The sequence below is a fragment of the Coturnix japonica genome, chromosome 19 (genome assembly GCF_054131305.1).
Source record: "Coturnix japonica strain WE chromosome 19, WE-NBRP24, whole genome shotgun sequence".
NCBI classification, from domain to species: domain Eukaryota; kingdom Metazoa; phylum Chordata; class Aves; order Galliformes; family Phasianidae; genus Coturnix; species Coturnix japonica.
In genome coordinates, this window is record NC_140681.1 from 14,058,085 (window position 1) to 14,078,530 (window position 20,446).

At 39.0% G+C, this 20,446-nt stretch overlaps 1 long non-coding RNA gene across 1 annotated transcript in view; it reads left to right on the forward strand.

The window, feature by feature from the left end:
* The window catches only part of LOC107323065 (uncharacterized), a 22,549-nt gene extending 17,204 nt beyond the window's left edge, over positions 1–5,345 (forward strand). The window contains exon 6 of the long non-coding RNA XR_014935847.1: positions 2,150–5,345. This is a non-coding gene — a long non-coding RNA (uncharacterized LOC107323065). The remainder of the gene's footprint in view (positions 1–2,149) is intronic.
* Positions 5,346–20,446: the final 15,101 nt, after the last annotated feature.

Genomic DNA, 20,446 nt, shown 5'->3' on the forward strand with positions numbered 1-20,446 from the left:
AAAAATAGATATATGTTTCTGATGGTATAAAAAAATCTAAACATTTTACTAAGAGCACAGATTTCCTGATGTGTGGTTATGTTCTCATACAGCTCATCAGGTGACATATTTTCCACGTTAATAGTTTGGATGTCACCATCTGCTTGCTATGACTTTGTGTGCCATAGTGTTCACCTCTGCTTCAGAGCTGGGGTGGTCATGGGTCTGTGTCTCATCTGCCATGTGACTGTGGTAGATTTGTCACCATGGCCAGCGTAATCTTGAGTTTCAGAGAGATAAGTTTAGAGTGTGAGAACATGATTCACACATCAACAGAGCTCTGTAGCTTCCAACCGTAACCCAGCTCATCGCATGGCTCTTAGCAGTTCTCAACCCTAACCTGGCCCTAAAATGGTTTCTAATAAAGAAGATATTGAACAATAAAAACTCATGTAGCAATAAGAAACATATGCTTCATTAATTAATTAATATGCTGAGTAGTTGTCTCATGCTTAGGCTGTCTCTTTCTCAATTTGGCCCTGTGTGGAAGGGTCCATCTTTGCCCCATCCAATCAAGTAAGTTCTGTTCTATTTTCCTTTGGTACGGGGTCTTAAGGCTGTTTTTGAAAACTGCTTTAATTTTCAGTTTTTTATTAAGAATTGAGTCACTTTATACACTATTTCTTTCCATTCTTAATTGTGAATATGCACTTTTCCCAGTGGCAACATATTTCTGTAATTCTATGCTCCTGCATGGGAAATCAGCTTGGCTGGTTTTATACATTTTCTCAGTGAATTCTAAACTATCTCCTCAAGACAAAATAGTACAAATGGTAAAAAAAAAATGTGCATCTTATGCCACAATCTAGTGGTGACTGGGATAGAACAGGTAGTAGAAATGAACTGATTGGACATTCTATGAGAAGGTCTGAGTTAGGGATTTATAATTTCATTTGAAATTGGTGGGGAAAATACACACAATTAATGCTGGGTTTGATTCCACAGACTCCATGCTTTTGCCCGTCACAGTAGAGTCAAAGGTCTTAAATATATTCCAGTAGAGAATGTGGGCCAAAATTGACCACTTAGATCGGAGGACTGTCCTCTATGAATGTATGCAACCACTTAATAGATATTTAGGCCTTAAATTGCACTCTGCACCGCAGAGCATTTCCTAACAGTCTGTACGGAACCTAAAATCTACCTTACAAAATACTAAAAGTTGCAAAATCTGCGTAGCATTGCAGGAAAAAGGCGGAGGAGATTAAAAGCATTACTAGTGATTAGATCCTTGTAATAATGCTAATAATGGAGGATTGAGTAACTGAAAATGTGGTTTAAGGGCAGAACACTTTTTGCACTTTTAGAGTGGAAGGCAGTCCCTTGCCAAAATCATTCTGCCCTAGGAAACATTGCATCCTCATCCCACTATATTCAGAGCACATGCCCTTTTCAAAGTACATTAGTTTAGCTGGCTGCACCAGCATTAAGGAATGATCTGCCAAAGTTCTGTCTAGAAAGGAAAGGACCATCTACCTCGTATCTATAGATGGGCGTTTCAGCTGTCAGTGATGCTAAAAGGTGCATATGGGGAATGTGCAGAACATATGCTCATGTGCTCTTTTTACTGTTTCTGACACATTTTGGCCTTCGTGGTTTTTCTGGATGTGTTAAAGGCCAACGTGCTGTGGCAGAAGCACATAGAGGTGGCTTCTAAAGAGCAATTTACCACTAGATGGCAATGTAGTCCTTAGTGCTCATCGTAATCACGGCTTTGAAAGAACGTTTTACTGGTAAGAATTTTCGGTCAAGCAGTAATTAATAGGGAAATAGTTTCTGGAAAGACATTTTATGGCTAATGCTGATAAAATAAAGTTGCACTTGCAGAGTTAACTCTATTTTTGAGGCAGTAGGTATTAGGAAGTCTGTTCAAGTCTTGCCAGGTTGCTTAGCTTTCTAGATATAAATATAAAAATGTAATTGATGCTGTCACACTCAGGTACAATGTGTGCTTTCCTAGAATGAAAAATGCTATCGGTACATTTTTTGATTATCGAGTATTTTATCCCAGGCTTTTACTTGCTGTTTTATGATTTATTTCGTGTTTGTATTAATGAGAATAAAGCTTTCAGCGAACTTCCTTTTAATAATCCTTTCTTTTTCTTTACAGTAGAGATAGAAAATCCGAGTTTGGAGTCACCTTCACTTCAATATTCTAGAGCTGCAGAATGAATGAGTATTTAAGTCTGGCCTTAATACTTGTTGGTTTGAAAGCAGAATAATTTTCACCACAAACAGAAGGTGCAAGTGTTCAAGGAACTGTCTGCAGTTAATTCAAAGCTGTGACTGCTGTTTGTACATATGTAAGGAAACATTAACTTAAGTCTGAGTTATTGGTACACAGTTAGTTTTAATATTGAGACCCTTGTGTAATTGATATTGCTATTACTGTAGCATGGCATTCAGTGCAAGCAAGCCAGTTGCAGATTTACCCGAGTTTGTTATGGTGTTTTGCAGGCTGTACCAGGTTAATTCCTGACAATGTACTTAGTCTGAAGGTAAGTGAATTATCTAAATGAACTGCTGACTAGACTAGAGGCTGGATACCCAAAGGAAAGTGTTTGGAAGCAATATTGACCCAGCCTCACCTCCTGTGCCACTTGCTGCTGGTTTCTGTGGTTTGCTACCCCTTCAGTTGTTCCCACACAACGATTTGTGCAGCTGCACTCGGAAATGGATCTAGAAATGCATCTACTTAAAAATAAAAATAAATACCAGGTTTCCTTCTGGCTTAGTTTTAGGCAGATCAGGCCTCCAGTGCAGTGAACTGTGTGGCTACACAGACTATTTCTTCTGTACCAACCAAGTATATTAATACTGGGGGAAAAAGGTTACCAAAGACAAGCAACAACACCTCAAGCCACTGTTGCCACTAAATTCTTCATCTCGAGACACAACTAGAACTATTAGTTCAGTGTTTCACAGTAAATTATGATTTAAATTAATATCGTATTTTAAATAATTCTGACTGGATGTAATTCCATGTGCCACCTCCTTATGGCCCATGGATATATTCTGGGCTCTGATGAACGTAGATAAACATTTCTGAGGGCAGCTCAGAGTAGGGCTTTATGCTTTTTGTCTGGGAGTAGAATTCTTGAGAGCCTTCCAGTTTCAGATAAACTGACAGTGGAGAAAAGTAATGATATGAAAATAAGAGCATGCCCATTTTAGTAGGGATTTAGTAGGGATTTCTTTATTCTTCCTGGTCATCATTTTTATAACAAAGGAAGTCCTACTAGCAGGGCTGGATCCCTTTTTTGTAACTGGTAAAGAAGATGGAAATTTAACCAACCAAATTATGCTGGTTTCTATGAAAAATACTGTCTGTGAAAACATAAAAGCACTTTCAAAATGTCAACATTCCCTCCTATCTGCATGCAGATCAATACAAATGGGTCACAGTAACCTCTTACAGAGCAGGTCTGCATGACAACTAGAACTAATATGTATCTAAGGTTCTCAAAAAAAACCAAAAAACAAAACAAAAAACACCCAAAAGCCAGTAACAATAATGAAAAGTCTTTATCTGGTGTATCTGCCCCCAGCAAGGCAATGTATATCAGATGGGTCTGGGTGATCTTGTCTCAAGATGACTTCTTTTAACTTTTCATTGTAAGAGTTAGAACTTTCATTGATACAAACAAAATTTTAATCTATTTATTGTTAGTACATATTATAAGTATATATTCTGTATTGCTTGTTTCACCGTTTCCTTGTCAAACGATTGGGTTACTATGATACATATAAATGTGTTTGACTGACGAAATGTAGGATAAGTTCTCTAATCGTATGTGTAATTATCACCACTGCATGCAGGAAGCAGTGCGTGTATCCATCTTGGGGCAGCACATGCAGAAGCAATGAACTAAGAAGCTGAAAAGACATTTCTGCACTGTGCGGTGGTACGAGTGGTGCAGGTGCTGAACTAACATGGGAAGATGGGGCAGCACACATCTGCAGATACATTACTTGGCAACTACAACTAATGAAAGTGAGATGTAGCAAAACTCCAAATGACCCCAGTACAATAGTTGCCTGTGAAAATCATAAGATAACTGAGTACAATGCCTTGTGTGGTGTGCTGGGCCTGAATTCAGCTGAGAACTAAATGGTAAAACAATTGACAGAACACTTGAAATAGTGTCTGGTGATAATCCAGAAATGTTGGTCATGTTCAATGTACCCCATGGTTTGTGTTCAGCACCCTTGTAGTTTAATCAGGAGACATAAACTCCATGGGAGCACAGATTATTGTCAGCTCTTTGGGAATCTGAAGGATCTCTTAGATCATTACCCAAATTATGATAGCTTGGAAGTCTTAACATTTCTGGTATGCATATAGAGACATCATTTTTGCTACTTGCCATCAAGGAATCTTATTGTTGCAGGGCTACAAGTATCTGGTTTACATTTTGCGGGGCTTGTGTACAATACAGCATGTTTGTTGTATCAATTTTGATTGTTTCTCCAAAGCTTTGTGCACAGAAAGGGAGGTAGCTGAGAAAACTGATGTGTATCCACTTGGTAGTGGGGACAGAGGTGCAGGCTCCCTCCGTGTGGTGGGAATCTCATGGGCTGCTTTCAAGACTACGAAAAGTAATTAGCACTGAGTGCTGAGTCATAATCAAGAAATCCTACAGCACTGGTTGTTATTAATGTTACTTACTAGTAACAAGGCTTCGGTGTCTTAGGCTGCTATATAACAGTTGCTATCTGTCTTGTATATTCCCTACTATCAGCAATAATGTTGTGATTTAGAAGAACATTGGTTCCCACCTGACAGGGTACAAAAAAGATGTTTGTTGCCCTTTTTTTCTTCAATGGGATTTTATGCTTACATAACTGATTTAACTCTGATAGCATTACTTCTGATTTATTAACAAATAACAGCGAGTAAATAAAAGATATGTTTTCCCAAAGGAGAAGAGTGAAAAGATGAAGAGGTTAATACAGTATATCTATACACATGTATAACATGTATGTTATACGTTAAATAAACTTGCAAATGTATTTTTTTCAGCATTAAAAAGCTGAGAATAACAGCTAAGCATGGAACGAGGAAGTTTGCTTTTGTTACAGCAAAGCATTCTCTAGTGTTAGAACATCATGTTTTATGAGGTGAAAAATATCTTTGCCAGAGCACAGCTCTAATTGCTGGAAAAGTGTCTTAAGGAAAAAAAAAAAGAGGAAAAAAAAAAAAAAAGAAAGAAAGAAAGAAAAGAAAAGAAAAGAAAAGAAAAGAAAAGAAAAGAAAAGAAAAGAAAAGAAAAGAAAAGAAAAGAAAAGAAAAGAAAAGAGAAGAAGAATTGGACTGTTTTTGTTTTTGAGTGAAGAATCACGTAGATCTGTGCAGTACATTCCAGAATGCAGTATTTCAGAGACACAAAAATCTGCTGCTCCTGATTTCTATATCCAAAATAGAAGCATTCAGGTAAGCTTGCAAGGGAAGTAATTGAGAACCAACTGAGAACCTTTTAGCCAAACATTTTTTGTCTAAAAGTAGTATTTGGTTAAAATAGAATACTAAAATAGTAAAATAGTACTGTGACTCGTAACAGGAACTAACTTTTGTTTCCTCTGTCTTAGAGAAGACCCTTGAAGAATCCACTGCTTGAAATGTGGCTGCCTGTCTGTGCTCCTGCTCTGCTCCTTCTTGGGAAAAAAGATGGGAAGGTCCAGAGTTTGTTCCAGACTGGAATCCAGCGACACGCCTGGAGTTCACAATTTTTCTCAGAGTTTTTTACTGTCCAGCCTGAAGTGTACAAATAATAGTTTAAATACAATAGCTTTTAGTGCTTTTAGCCTTTGAATACCATTCATCTTGGTTTTACTCTGCCTTTTCTGGGACATGTGCGTATCATGTTTGTCCCACATCTGTTACCCAGATGAACAATGCCATGGGATGGATGCATGACTCACCTAATGGCTTGAAATCCTGGCACCGTATCATTGGCTGTATACACTCGAAATCAAAAAACGTGTCTTTGAACAATAAAATGTTTGGGGCTCGTTTGCCTGTGTTTAGGTTTGCACACTGCACACATATTGACCCCAACTAAATTACGAAGAAGAGAAGATCCCTTAAATAAGTTATTAAAACTACCACAGAACTTGTTAAATGAATGACTGTACAGACAGTGGAGTTGTTTCTAGAGGAAATCTAGATTTCTCCCAGACAAAATCCAGTTGAGATAAGAATTGTTCATTGGATCTTCAAAGCCCAAAGGATTGTGAGAAATATTAAATTGAATAAGTTTCATGAATTGTTAATTTTATTTTTCACTTCTGTGAAGCAGCTCATATCAGTGTAGAGCCAGGCATGGGAGAATTATGGCTACATATGACTGAAAACATTACTGTTGCCTAAACACTGGTTATAATAATAAAACACTGGTAAAGCAGAAGTAGCCCAATATCCAATTATCTAATGTCTCTATCTATACAGGGCAGTTACTCGGTTATGTGTAACAGTTTTAATTCTTGCTATCAACATACCTAGTAATCTCATTATCTTCTTTATATATGCCTAGCAGTAGTTCAGAAATGCATTTTTTCCCCAGCACATTGACTGTGATGTGACTATGAAAAGAGTGGAAAGAAGTGTTTGGTTTGCTGCTAATTGGCCCCATCTCCTTGTCTTAACCCACTCTCCCAGCTACCGCTGTAAGTTTCTACTTGTTGCTGTTTTTTTCCATCTTTAAACTCTTGTCCCGGTGCCAGAACATTATGTTCCTGGTTAGAGCCGTGACGTCAAATGGTATCTGGCTCCAGGCCAAGGAATGCTGCTGGGAAGGAGTGAATGAATGAATGGATTTTTCAATTCACATTGTAGTTGCCCCTTTCAGAGCCAGGAATCTTCTTGCAATATTCATTCAACCGGCTAATGTAAATGTTATCGGTGTTCCTTACTACGACTAGAGGGAATTTCAGAGAGGATTCAGGACTGGTGATGGTCACTATAACCATAATGGAAGAAATATATGAATCAGTGCAAGCTGCCTGCTCAATATAGTAGTAAAAAGAACCCCATGCCTGCAGTAGTTACTATTCAGTGTTCAGAAACTGAAAGGGGTGAAAAACACGCGTGCTCACATAGTTTGCATTTCTATCAAAAATAACCCACCCTTAACTCAGCATAGCAGTGCACTTCTTTTGTCTGTACATTTGTAAAGCTGAGGTTTAAAAATTCCAATTCAATTTGGGATTTACCACTGTGAATTAGAAATTTGCAGGTACTGACAGTGTTTTGTTCCTGGGTTTTCACTCTGCTTTTTAAATGAAAATCTTCTCTTGAAACATCTTCTCACCTGAAGGATAACGTTCATTTACTGCCTGCTCATTTTCATGATTTGCTGATTAACAAATCATTGTGATAGGAACAACTGTGATGACATGCTCACCTTCAGCTTAATCACACAGATTTCTTTAATAGCCTGATGTATGGAAAATGTAAATTGAATGTGTAGAACAACCACAGTTTTAGCAGGAGAACCAGGCAGGCTCTTGATTTTGTAAGAAACAAACTAGTGCACATACAAGAGATACACAGGTGAAGGATCAGCAGTTAAATAGCTGCCAAAGGGGAGGTGGTGCCATGGTTACACCAGCTGGAGTCCATTACAGGGCTTGTGCTATATGAAGCCAGGAACTCCCGAATAAAGGATCAACTAAGGGTTCTGGGCTCTTTTATCAGGCACAGTGAAAAGAAGTTTAAGCATTCCAGTCTTTATACTTGTAAATCTGCAAGCTCACAGAATATTATGACAATAAATGTTTCACTCTATGTTGTAGCTAAAAGACGCTGTACTCCAGATTTTAAAAATTCACATTTCTAAATGAATTTTGCTAATTGCTGCTACTCCTGGATGAATATAAAGATACACTTTTTACCATACTTCCACATGGTAGGAAATGGTGCTAACCCTATTTTGGTATCCAGAAGATGGGCAAGACATTGTTTAAATAGCATCACCCTGTTACAGCAAAATACCTGGGTTCTTAGATGTATCTACTAGCTCACTTGTCTTAAGGAATTCATGATTCCCTGACTTACTGCTTAAATTGGTTGCATGAGAAACTGTTGATCACAGCCTGAACCTCTGATTAACCATCTGGGGCAATCAACGAGTCAGCTGTGGGAGCACAGGTGAAGGTAATTCAACTGTGCTACAGGAAGGGGGGAAGCTCTGCTCTGCCTCTCCTAGATCTCATCCAAGGGCTGACCACCACTAAAGCAGGATCTTTTTCTGGAGATGTTTCTATGTGGAGTTTTGCAGCGAGCCTTGGAGTTGGTGAGTGTTGGCATCATAGTTTGGGGCTATTTTGCAGCTTACTGCAAGTGGGCAGGGGTGTAATGGTGTGGTGTCATGTGGGAAGTAGCCAGAGCAGGTGGGTTACTGAACAGAGGAGAACATTGCAGGGCTTGTTGTTTGCTGAGATGTCAGACATAAAAGCAGTAAGCTTTTAAGAAATATAAACAGATAAATAAGAAATACCTGTAAGCTATGGAGCCAAAGGTACCTCTAGTATGACTGAACAACTCGGGCACTTGGCTCTGGAGCTGTACAGTGAAACATAATTGCCGTCCTTCCAGGAGAAACAGCTCATCTCAGTAAAGTGCCATTTTGCAGATGTATCTACTTTTGTGTTCTGGGTCTCTCCAAGTGCATCTTATGTACCTCTTTGCACCTCTCGCCTCTTAATATAAGCCTGCAGAGGTCTGTAGCATTGACCAGGTCTGAGGCTTTAGTGCTCCAGAGCTCTTTTTCTTAGAAGCTGTAACAGATCCATTTATTTTTTTCCCAGCGGAAGAAAAGGGCTCAGTAATGGCTGTGGGAGCTTAGTAAGGGCTGGACATTCTGCACATTGTATTTGAATTAGTTCTTCCAAGTTTCCGAGCTTCTATCTCAGCCAATTCAAACTGTATTGATCATCAGAATTAAATACAATATAATCAAACTGGCTTATATGGTGGCGCTTCTGAATCCAGACTGTGTTGCCACACACAAGTACAGGGAGGTAAACAGTGACAAGAAATTAGCACAACTTCCTTGAACTGCCCCAGAAAAATCCTCTTTTATTCACAGCAAAGGTTCAGAACAGCTCATGTTTTAGTCGAACCACTTCACTCATCCCTAAACGAAAACAGTTGCAAACAGTGTCAAATGTACATAGCCTGGGGCACCGTAAAACAATCAAGTGCAAAGACTTTTCTTTGTTTTATTTATGTACTTGAAGCTAAAGAAAAATGCCAAAATTCTGCCCTTGAACAATTCATGGCTGTTCACATACTTTACCCCATGCAGTAGTTACATTTTTTCCCTAATCTAAGAGTTGTTTTTGTTTATATTTATGTTTCTATATTTTTCTGTATCTCATTTGTTCACTTTCTCTGCTTCTTAAAAACATCTCTTCTCTTTAGAAGTGGCAGAGAAGGAAAGAAATTGGGGTGAAACCACAAAATGTTTTCATTTTCTTATAACAAACAGCTCTTTTTTTTCACAAGCTTCTGCAGGCACTAAATACCAAATATGGCTTGAGACAATAAATTATAATGTCCTTTAGAGAAGAGCTGGGAAAAAAACAAATGCATTTGTAACATGTAAGAAAAAGGGAAATAGCTCGTTTATATTCAACTCTACATTGTCTCATCATTTATTTTTGTAAAAGGCAATAATGATCATCATCCATGTGCTGCTCACTTTCAATGTGCTGCAGTCTTTACGTATATAAGTAATATTTCTTCTGTCTTTTGAATTTTTATGTTGTGTAAAAGCAGAAAATGCCCCATGCAAGTTGAGGCTGACATTTTCACAACTGTCTTGTGTTAGTCTTCATTGGTGGCATTCTGTGTTGAAGTTTATGAGCAAGCTCCATCTTAAGCACAACAGTTAAGCTGGTGTTAGAGCTCGTGTAGGAGAAGTCACCTGGAGGAAAGAGATAAAGTTGCATTTGCCCCACATCTCAAAGAGAGCTGAATTAATTACTTGTAATAACAATCATCCAGGAAGGTTTACTTTCATGTGTCGATGTAGCATAAAGAGAAATTCATTTATAATATCCCAAGGCAACGTTCCACAGTAATGAAATTATGAAAGGGGCCATAGGACCCTTGTTCAGTTTGATACTTAATTCTCTTTCTTGTGCCTATAGTCAGAATCTTATCATTAGACACCCTCAAGTCAAGCTTAAATATAGTTTTATAGGTCCCTGTTAGGATGCTGGAATTCTAAAACCATGGTTCAATGAGTCAGGTTCCAGTGCCCCCTTGTTCTCCTATGACCCAGCCAGAGTCCAAGGAGTGCAGTATCTGCAGCAGCTTAATTTCTCTGCCTTGAATTCCATCTGTGCATCCTTGTTTCACCTTCTCCCATCCAGACATACTTCCTTTCCTGTTCATTCAGCACAATATCCATGTTTTATCAGCAGGTGAATCTCACAGGCTTCTGTGCTCAATCCAGCTATGCAAAAATTATGCAAAAAATAGGCAGATCCTACATAAAGCTGAAGCGTGTTATTATCTGTGTCTTGCTTTAACAACCAATCTCTACTGAAAAATGTAAACTTGATGGATAAGAAATGATTAATGAGATAAGGAACAATTTCTACCTTTGTGGCCTATATACCAGGTCAGTTCATAGGTTAACTCCTATAATTTTTGTTCCACGCTTGTGTTTGTATGCAATGTTTTGGATTTAATAAAGTTGAAGGAAATGTTTTTAAAATTATGCCAGAAAAATTCATATTCATGTTTGGGAGGGACCTCTGAAAGTCATCCAGCCCAACTCTCCTGCTCACAGCAAGACCAACATAGAACAAGTTACTCAGGATCCATGGCCGTGAGGCTGTTGCCGGTACCAAAACAGCAGTGTTATCTCTGATGATGTGTTGTTTTATGTCACCTTGGTATTTTAACTATGGAATTGACCTTGTAAGCAGAGCAAAAGGTGACGTATGTTATGCTTCGTATTGAAAGCGCTGTGTGTAATTTTTGGGGTTGTCCTTGTCTGCATAGTGCAAAATGTTTGAATGATAGTGTTTTGCTTGGCTTCTATCCAGGCTTTTTCAACTTACTTCTCTCAGTGTGTGAAATATTTGGTTGGTAATTCCACAACAAGGTCTTCTGTCCTCTCTCAGGAAGCAGAGACAAAGGCAGTGGAAGTGTCTGTCTGTTGACAAGGGAACAAAAGTGGTTTTAGTGCTTATGATTCGCTTACTTTAATGAATCAGTTTTGCATAGACATATCCTGTCAGAGGACAAGACTTGGAAGCTCAGGTAAACCGCTTCCTCTTGGATATACTGTGGCACTGCTACTTTTTCAGTTACCATTTCTGCTGTATTATGGTCTGTCATCTCCAGAAACTGGGGTAGTGGATGGTATGAGGCATGTTGTACTGAGGTCAGGAGGAAGCTATGCCAAGCACATTCCAACGAGCCCTGTTTGTTGCCAGTGTGTGCAGAAAGCCCGACTCCTGCCCATCTGTACAAGAAATGATCTCTTCTAGAGGCAGAGGTTTTCTCAGAACATTAAGGGCTTTCCATAGTTCTCATGTAGGTTATACTTACAGCGGGAGTGTTGCTTGGGTAACAGTTTACATACGTTTAAGAGACCAGATTTTATCTCTATTGTTCAATCACTCTGGAGTTTTTTCTCATAAAATTTCTATTGTAAAAATGGAACAGAATTTGATCCATTATGCTTAATGGTAAAGATGGTAGATGATTAGCAGCTGCTAGATGCAGAAAGGTCCTTTAAATTTTTGATGTCCTTATCTTAGTACAGCAGATCCCTCTCATCTTAGTATCGTGCTTTGAAGAACAGGGGATGCAAATAGAGTACACAAATTTGCATGATCCTTTAATGACAGCTTAGGTTTACATTACTATATACTATTTTTTCCTTAACTGTATCACGCAGAAGAATTCAGACTATAACAGTATAATTATAAATTTTAAAATCTCTTAAGACAGGAATTTCAGAATTCATATTAATATTTGGGTTTTTATCTCAAGTACATATATTTGTGTTACCAAGTTGTGAAGCAGGAACTTATGAGTGATCTTGGATAAACTATTTCTGCCCTACATTTCTCGTAACAGCTGTTGACGTATCTTCTCACCATTAGTGTTAATTGTTTTTACAGTGAGAAATGACATCTTCTAGAGCCCGTGTCTGTTTGACTCTGCCACCCAATGGTGTACTTTATTATTACTCACTGTCTTCTCTCCATGTCTTACAACCTGTTCTGTAGTTATTTTATATTTCTGATATAAACTTTTCTCCAGTCACACTAATTTCCACATTAATGTAGTAACTTTGTCCACAGATAGGAACTGTAATAGAAAACTGTCACTTGGAAAAGGTGTTTATGTAAAGTCTGGATTCTTATATCTGTGTTGGTGAATACCTTATTCATACTGCTGATGTTTCACTTTTGGAACTTTCTTATTTCTTTATGGTCCGAGTTTCTTTGAGGTATTACTGCAAAGGCCTAAGGGGAAAAAAAGGATAAGAAAGAAAAGAAATAGTTGTAATTGAAACTACTACCTTTTGGTATCTGTTATGTCATAGAAACACAAAATGTTTGCCCCTTAAGTGTTTAAAAATGTTGGATGATATACATAAATGAGATCTTTATATGCTTAAACCATAAGGCTGAATTGTAGTACAACCTCTCAGCTCTTTCTCATGCCAGGTACTGCTTCCAAATGAAAAGCTTTGCTCTGTGTTAAGCCAGAAAATGTGCCCAGCATATCCAAGCAAAGGGGTCATCTAATCTTTGTGGGACAATTAGATGGTTCTCTAGAATGTGTACATCAAAAAGCTGTGTGGAGTGGGATCTCAGGGTTACTGCTAGACCTGCCATGCCTTTCAGGTGCTCATTGGTGGAACATGGAGTTTTTGAGGAAATATACAAACTCATTTGTCCTTATCAGCATGTGTCCAAAATAAGGGCTGTCAAACCTGGCAAGTCCTGAACATGCTGTACCAGAAGAGCTCAGTCACGATGCTATGAGGCTGTTTACTTTGCTTTTCTGTCTGAAGAGTTATACAGGTGTGTCCCTTCTGGGAAGATTAGAAGGGTGGGAGTTGAGAGGGAGGGAATGTTTAAGAATTAGGGTGATAATAAGCGTAGTGCTGTGTTGGGAAAATCTGACTGAGCCCCAGGACAGGATAGTTTTAAAAAGCATGGCAAAGGTCTTCAGTGCTGGGAAGAATAATTGAGTACGTTACCATCTGGTGTGAGTGTGTTCACTGACAGGGTTAAAATGCCAGCATTTAAGACATGTAGTATTTACATGACTTGCAACCTACCTAGCCTTGAGATAGTTAAAAACGGAGATCCATCTCAAAACAGAGGAGAGCTGGAAGTATTATAGACTGTGTTTTTAGATTACATTCAGGCTTTACTAAAGGCAGGCTGCATGCCTATTTCCCACCCAAAGGTAAAAATCATTCCTTATATCTCTGCTAGTTTTTCTGAATTTTTATTTGCTAAAGCAAAATGATCAAATATTTGCATCTATTTTTCCCAGCAGTTATGAATTAATTTGTTTTGGCCATTTAATGTCCTTTCAGTTTGTCATTTTATGCCCATTCAGGAGGGGCTCCTGATAACTTTTTCTACTGCTTATTATCAGTGCAAACCCATTTGGAAATTTGACTTGAGGTTTATCCTCTCAGGACTGAGCTTTGAGGCCTCAGTATGTGTGTTTAGCTTGGTAGGGGTAATCCCACTGGCAGTCATTGTTTATGTTATGTCACATACACTAATGTCTCACCAGCTGCTGGATTTTTGAACAGGGTTTCAGTTTCATTGAGCTTTAAGTAGCTGTGCAGTTTGTAAACCTTTGTGTAGGCACATCTGTATGAGTCTGTATGTAATCACTAGTAGGGCTCATGTGCTGGGGAACTGCAGGAAAAATTACCTGCTGCGAATCTACCATTAGCTGAATTTCAATCTTTTTTAAACTGTTCAGCTGAAAGCGCCAGAGTGAACTTTTGTGTTGCTGGAACAAAGTGCATATTGCAAAGTATGCGGTGAAAATGTGTAAGGAATGTTGACAGTTTGCAACTGCGTTAATTTAATGCAACTGTAGGCAGTATTCAATGTCATGACTGAATGCAAAGAAAAACAAAATTGTGTCTGGTGGAAACATCTGGATTCCAGTTTTGGTGCCAGTAAGTTCTTTCCCCACTGGTAAAAAAGATTGTAGAACTACATTCCTTTGGGGTAATGTGATTCATAGGAATGTTCTTCAGTGTGCTCCTGCTCTTCTTCTAAATTTGTAGCTCAGGGTCATTAGCTGGCAATGGCAGCATTCTGGGACTGAATCAGAGAGAGGTCAAAGGGCTCCATCCTCAGTTATGCTGAGTTTTCAACTGGCAGGTAGGGGCAAATGAATACCTTTACTTTAGACTTGCTTTATTCTGACATAGAGATAGGTAACCAGCAAGACAGCCATATAGATCAGTACCTTTATCTGGGCATTTAGAACGTGAAGGTGGCCAAACCCAAACACTTTGGCCAAATGGCACATTCAGTGAATTTCTAATTATTTAAGGATGATGTAGTATGCAAGATCACATGATGTAGCTGTGAAGAGATATTCAGGAAGTCCCACAGGAAGGTACAGACAAATGTACCTACATGTACAGATGTGCTAAATGTGCAGACAGTTCTGAGGCCAGCACTATGAAGACTTGACTACTAGAGGTGGGTTCAGCTTGCGTGTTAGACCCTGATATGTAGAGGCCCTGTACAGAATTCAGAAGTTAACTGCAGGAATTTGAATTGACATGGGAACTGACATTGAACTGCACGTTAGCTGAGTTAACTAGATTCTGATGGAAGTGGAGGCACTATGATCCACTGCATGTCTCACAACTGGAAAATTCCTGTTTTGTGTGTGGGGACGGATTTGTCTTGAGGTATAGGGGTAGGAGTATGGAATGAAGAGACATGGCAGTGAAGGATAATATGAGAGTGGGGTCTTAGTTCAGAGAAATGGGTAACTACGAGGATAGAGAAGGATACAGTTCTTTGCCCTGTGAAACTTTTAGAATGTGGCTGTGACTAAAGAAGTAAGTTAGTACCTCAGTGCTGAACTAGATCTTTTTGATGTATTATTTTCTTTCTTTCTTTAAAATGGTTTGTTTTTTCCTTAGTTATTTACCAAAAAATCCCACCTTTATTCAGGCAAGGTATGTGTTAAAATTTGAGGTCTAGCATTAAGTTCTGAATACTGTCGATTCATCACTGACTGCTGTGCAGTCTTAATGTGGAGCGTGGCCAGACCCTCATACTCTGCATTTTCTTCTCTACTGGAGGCTGTCATTCTAGAGGGAGAATTGCTTTATGTGTTGCAGGAGATCTGAACACTTCCAGGGGCTCATGAAGGCATCACAAATGACAAAGTCAATGAGCTGTACATGGTGGAACTAGTAAGTGCTCTTCCATTGAATTGTGAGCAAAGAGGGGAAAATGTGATGGACATTTTATTTTGAAAATGGGAAAATGCAGAATAGGAATCTGGTGCCAGATAATGATGCCTGCAGTTATTTCTAGAAAAAAAGATCCAAGAAGTTTGTCAGCATTGAGACAAAGGTTCTTATTCAGAATAAACTTCCACTACAACCATTTGCCTTTAGCAGTGGCTTGAACCTGCTTTCCCCTGGCCATGCTGCAATTTGCTTTAGCTGCCACTAAGTTCAATATGTTCTGTATCCTGATACAGTTACTGCAGCAACACAATTTTAGGTCATGTCTACACCAGGTGTGTGGACCTTACTCAGCTGTAATCATGACTGAGATCCTAATTCAGACAAGCCCTGAGGCTGTGTACACTAAATCAAAGGTACGTGTACCGGCATGATTAACCTGCTTCTAAACAATAGCAACAATGGAATGGCAGCACAAACTTTACATTATTGTCTAAACCCACTGGGAACATGGTGGATGTATGTAAATAACTAGATGTATTGAATTTGATGCCTCTACTTCTCCAATGCTATTGCTAACTCATGTTGTAATTGTACATATGCTGTTCTGAAAGAAATGCTTCCTATTTATTTCTTTGGAAACTACAAAGCTACGTGGCACATAATAGCACTTTTTGATAGACAAAATTGTCAGCTACAAAACACTGTTTTGTTTGTTTGTTTTTCAACGCCATCAGCCATCACCATTAGCTGTGTATTTTCACCAGCAGTGAACAAGAGTCTACGTGCCACGCTTGTAAGCATCTGCACCAGCAGAGTGGTCACCACTGCTGAAATGCACCACCCACCAACTCACTGTGCCAGCATCCACTGTTTGGTCTCCATAAACTTTCAGCAAGCACTGACAAATGTCAATGGGTGTAATTTTTTCCTTATGGAAATTTGCTTTTATTTGCTTCATAAACACTTCCACATCAGACATCACTCTGTCAGGCTGCCCCTCTGCTGCCAGCTGTCACACAGCAACAAAATGGAACTGGATATTTGTGGGAAAGTTCAGCCCCTACTGCTGAGCCACCAGCATCCACCTCTGACTTTGTGAACCAACGTCATTAAATAGGAAAACATGCAATTTGTGCATAAAGCAAAATGTTTCATTAAGGAGAGGATGAATTGTATCTGAGGAAATTATAGTTAAGAAAGTTACAAAGATGAAAATTAAAACAAGATGGGAGAGAAAGAGAAAACTGATCAGGGAACATCTGACTTCAAATTGTGATATCAACCAAAGCTTTTATAGAGATCTGATAGTATGACTCACAAGCCACCTCTAAATTGCCGTAGGCACAGTATTAGTATTTCTTGTATGGATCAAATCTAACGTAAATTCAGCTGAGGAGGCAGCTGTAACAACAAGGAAGAAGAACAGGGAAAATCCCAGGTGCCTTCCCATAAGCCACCTGAAGAACTCGTCCCACAAGCTTCAGCTGTTTGTTTCCATCAATACCACCCTTTGTACACAAAAACACAATCCATGTCTGGACCTGCTGGTGGCATGGAGAGCAAAACAACCAGGAAAGCTGAGCTGTGTGTCAAGACTTGTTCTTGCACCGTGAGCAGCAAAGCAGAGTGTAGGGATTCAATACAGAGAGACCGCCCCTTCTCCGACTGGAAGGACGTGGTTCATACTTTGGATTCAAAATCTCATTTAAATGATAGCCATACTGTGAGTATTACTTTCTGTAAACAAAGTCTGCAAGACTGACTTCAGTGTTACACTTTGTTCACTAAGACCAGGTTTTTTAAAGGAAAGATGAGTGTTTCTGTTGCTGGTTTCCATATTTATAGTGCAGACGTGGCCAATCTGTAGCTCACTGGCTGTACAACTTACACAGGAATTGAACAGGGTTTGTGAAAATGCCTGGAGAAAGGCAAAAATGTGCATCATCTTGGCAAAAGCAAATACTCCTGCCATGTATGTCATGTATTGAGCAGATCTCGTGCAAGATCATGAACGTGTCTGAATCTTGACCTGTAAAAGCAGCTTATGTCCAAGAGCTGGAAAGTTTTAGGCTGTCATGTTTAGAAAAACACTAAAATATTGCCAAACCAAGGAGAAAATCATGAGTTAACTGGCTGAGGTGTCACAAGAGAGCTGGGTGAATACTACTGGCAAGTATCTGTTTGACTAATTTGTTTCCATCAGCTTCAAGTAATATGTCTAATGTGTCTTCATTCTTCATCTGGTTACATTCTGTAGTGAATTAAATATGTTCTTGGTCAGTCTGCACAGACTTTGTTGCAAATAATTTTTAACATAATATCTTTTTTTTTTTTTCTTTTATTACACATTTACGCTCATAGAAGCCGAGATTCTGAAATCTTTGAAGTTGCTTTCTGTGTTCAGTATCTGGAATATAAATGATACTCTGAGATCCTACATCAATGCAGTTCGCAACCTAGAGACTTCTGCTACAGGGAATGACAGAAGTGCTGCGAATGCTCATGATTTACTTTCATATGTTGTGAGTAGCAGTATTAGGGTAGGCTGAGTCAGAACTTGTGCAAGAAGCTTGTGCTTCTTGGAGAGTATTAGACTTGACTGGAGGTAACCTGGACATTGCAACACCTGCTGTGGAGTGGAGTAATGGAACCAAACAAGAGAAAGAGTTGCAGGAATAAGAGTATGGAATCGGATACAGCAGAACTAATGTGCTGGGAAAATAGGATTGATTTGGACATTCAGAAGCAGATGAAAGTGTGGATAAGCATCTGCAGGATAACACTGTCTTGCTCTGTACTTTGTGGAGGGCTGACAACATCAAATAAGATATGAGTTGGAAGTGTAGGGGAGTAGGTTTTCACAATCAAAAGGTAGATAGATCAGAACTACAAGCTGAATTAAACGGTTTCAAGCATCATTTTTGTAACTGCTTGCTCTTTGTATCTTTTTTTACATTTTTGACAATTGCTAAAAATAATTTCTGCCACTCCTGAAAATTCACCCTTAGTAATAGAGAGAATATAAGTAGATTCACTGATGTAATATGCAGGTTTTTGTTTTGCCATCTTTGGGGTGTCGACAAAATGACCCCAAGCAATAGAGATTCAGCACAATTCAGTACCTGCCTTGATTGCCTGTTCGTTATCATCTACTCTTGGTGCTGTTCTAACTAGAAGCAGAACATAGGACAATATAGAAGGATAAAATGTAGCATAGGTTGCTGAAGTGTTGACAGCTATGTGCTTGAATATGCATGATGTGTATGTACAGATATACAGGTATCTGTATGCACACAGCACCCAACATTCATGGTTGTAAAGAATTCTGCCCTGAATCCTAAGAAGCTGATGCAAGGAATTGCCTACAGGTTTATCTCAGTTTGCATATTTTTCACCTTAAGTAATACAACTATATTGTTGTTATAGGCTGTTATATGTTGCTATGGTTATTTCCAGGGAATTATGTAAAAATACTAAATGTTGCTTCTGTCTGCATGGTGAATGTTGTAGAAAATTATATACCTCATCTTCCAAATGATTTAAATTCTCAATACTGACTCTGGAGACTTGCAGCTGTTGACTGGTGGGATTACATCTCAGTGAATGAGTAGTAAGTAGGCTAATTCTTGTAACAAAGCACAAGGAAGATAAAGAGAGAGAGTTCCTTTGGGTCAAGAGGAGGTTAGGAATGCAGGTCTGCTGGAACAGGATCAGATGGAACTGATGAGTATCCAGCAGGCAGAGAGCCCAGTGTTGCAGGCATTGCAGGGTTGAGAGGAGAGCTCTGGAAAGAGCGCACACATGGAAATTACTACTCTAGGACATCTTGCAGAACAGATAAGCAGCAAACTTAAATGATCCAGTAACCAGTGACAAAATCTTGTTGCTGCACCATAAGAGAAGTTTAGACACTAAGTCACTGCAGCACTTCTCAGCTATACCTTTAATGGGATTGAGGATGACTGGAAATGCATGTGTTGTTGTCTAGTGTGTGTGCCATGGAAATTAGCCTAGAAGGTGTGGAAGTAATAATGTCTATTTCATAAACAGCAATACAGAAGGTGTAGGAAACTGTCATATTATGTTATTTTATGTTACATTTCAGTGCCACAGCAGCCTCACCTGAAATGAAGTAGCAGCAGGGGCAATGACTTACAATCCAAGAATTTCCCATGGAGAAGCCACTATCTGCAATATGGGTTTTGCAGATCTAAGGTCTTACCAGTGAAGACAAATTACAAAAGGAATTTGCTAGCAGTGACTCATACATTTGTGGCTACATTTCATCAATGACCAGCATGATTCCAGATAAACTGCAGAGCCAGCTGCAATGCAATCCAGCAGCACAGCAAACATAACTAGTCTGGAGAAATGCAACCAGCTGCTGGGGCCTACAGTAAAGCTGTTCTGAGATCAGTAGGCAAATGCTTTGTGTCGATAATAACCTGTGAAAATAAATAGATATTATCAGCTGCAGTTTACAGTTGTTGACATACACATCTGTTGCCTCTGACTCAGCAAATAATAAATGTAGTTGCAATGCAACTTAAGAAAAGTCTCACACTGAAACCAGAAAGAACAGCTATTGGCAATTCCTGCCAGCATCTGAGAAGAGGAAAGGAGGAGGAGCTTCTAAGGGAGAAATGTAGCTGAAGGGAAAGCCTGAATTTAGAAGAGTTTTCAGTGTTCAGTAAGAAAAATATAAAATGCTGAGTCAACAGTGAATATATCTGAGAGATTAATGATGAGTATAGAGCAGACATGAGGGCATCCTCTTGTTGCAGTATGGGAACTCTGTCATTAGGACAAAAGCTGTGATTGTGAGGAAGCCAAATATGATGCTCGTGCTGCACAGTCTGCTGAGTGGTAGCAGACATGAAACCCATGTAGGTATGAGCAGAGAGAACTTGGAAAGGTTTTCTACAATAAGAAAACTTTTTAATAACGATCATGCAAAC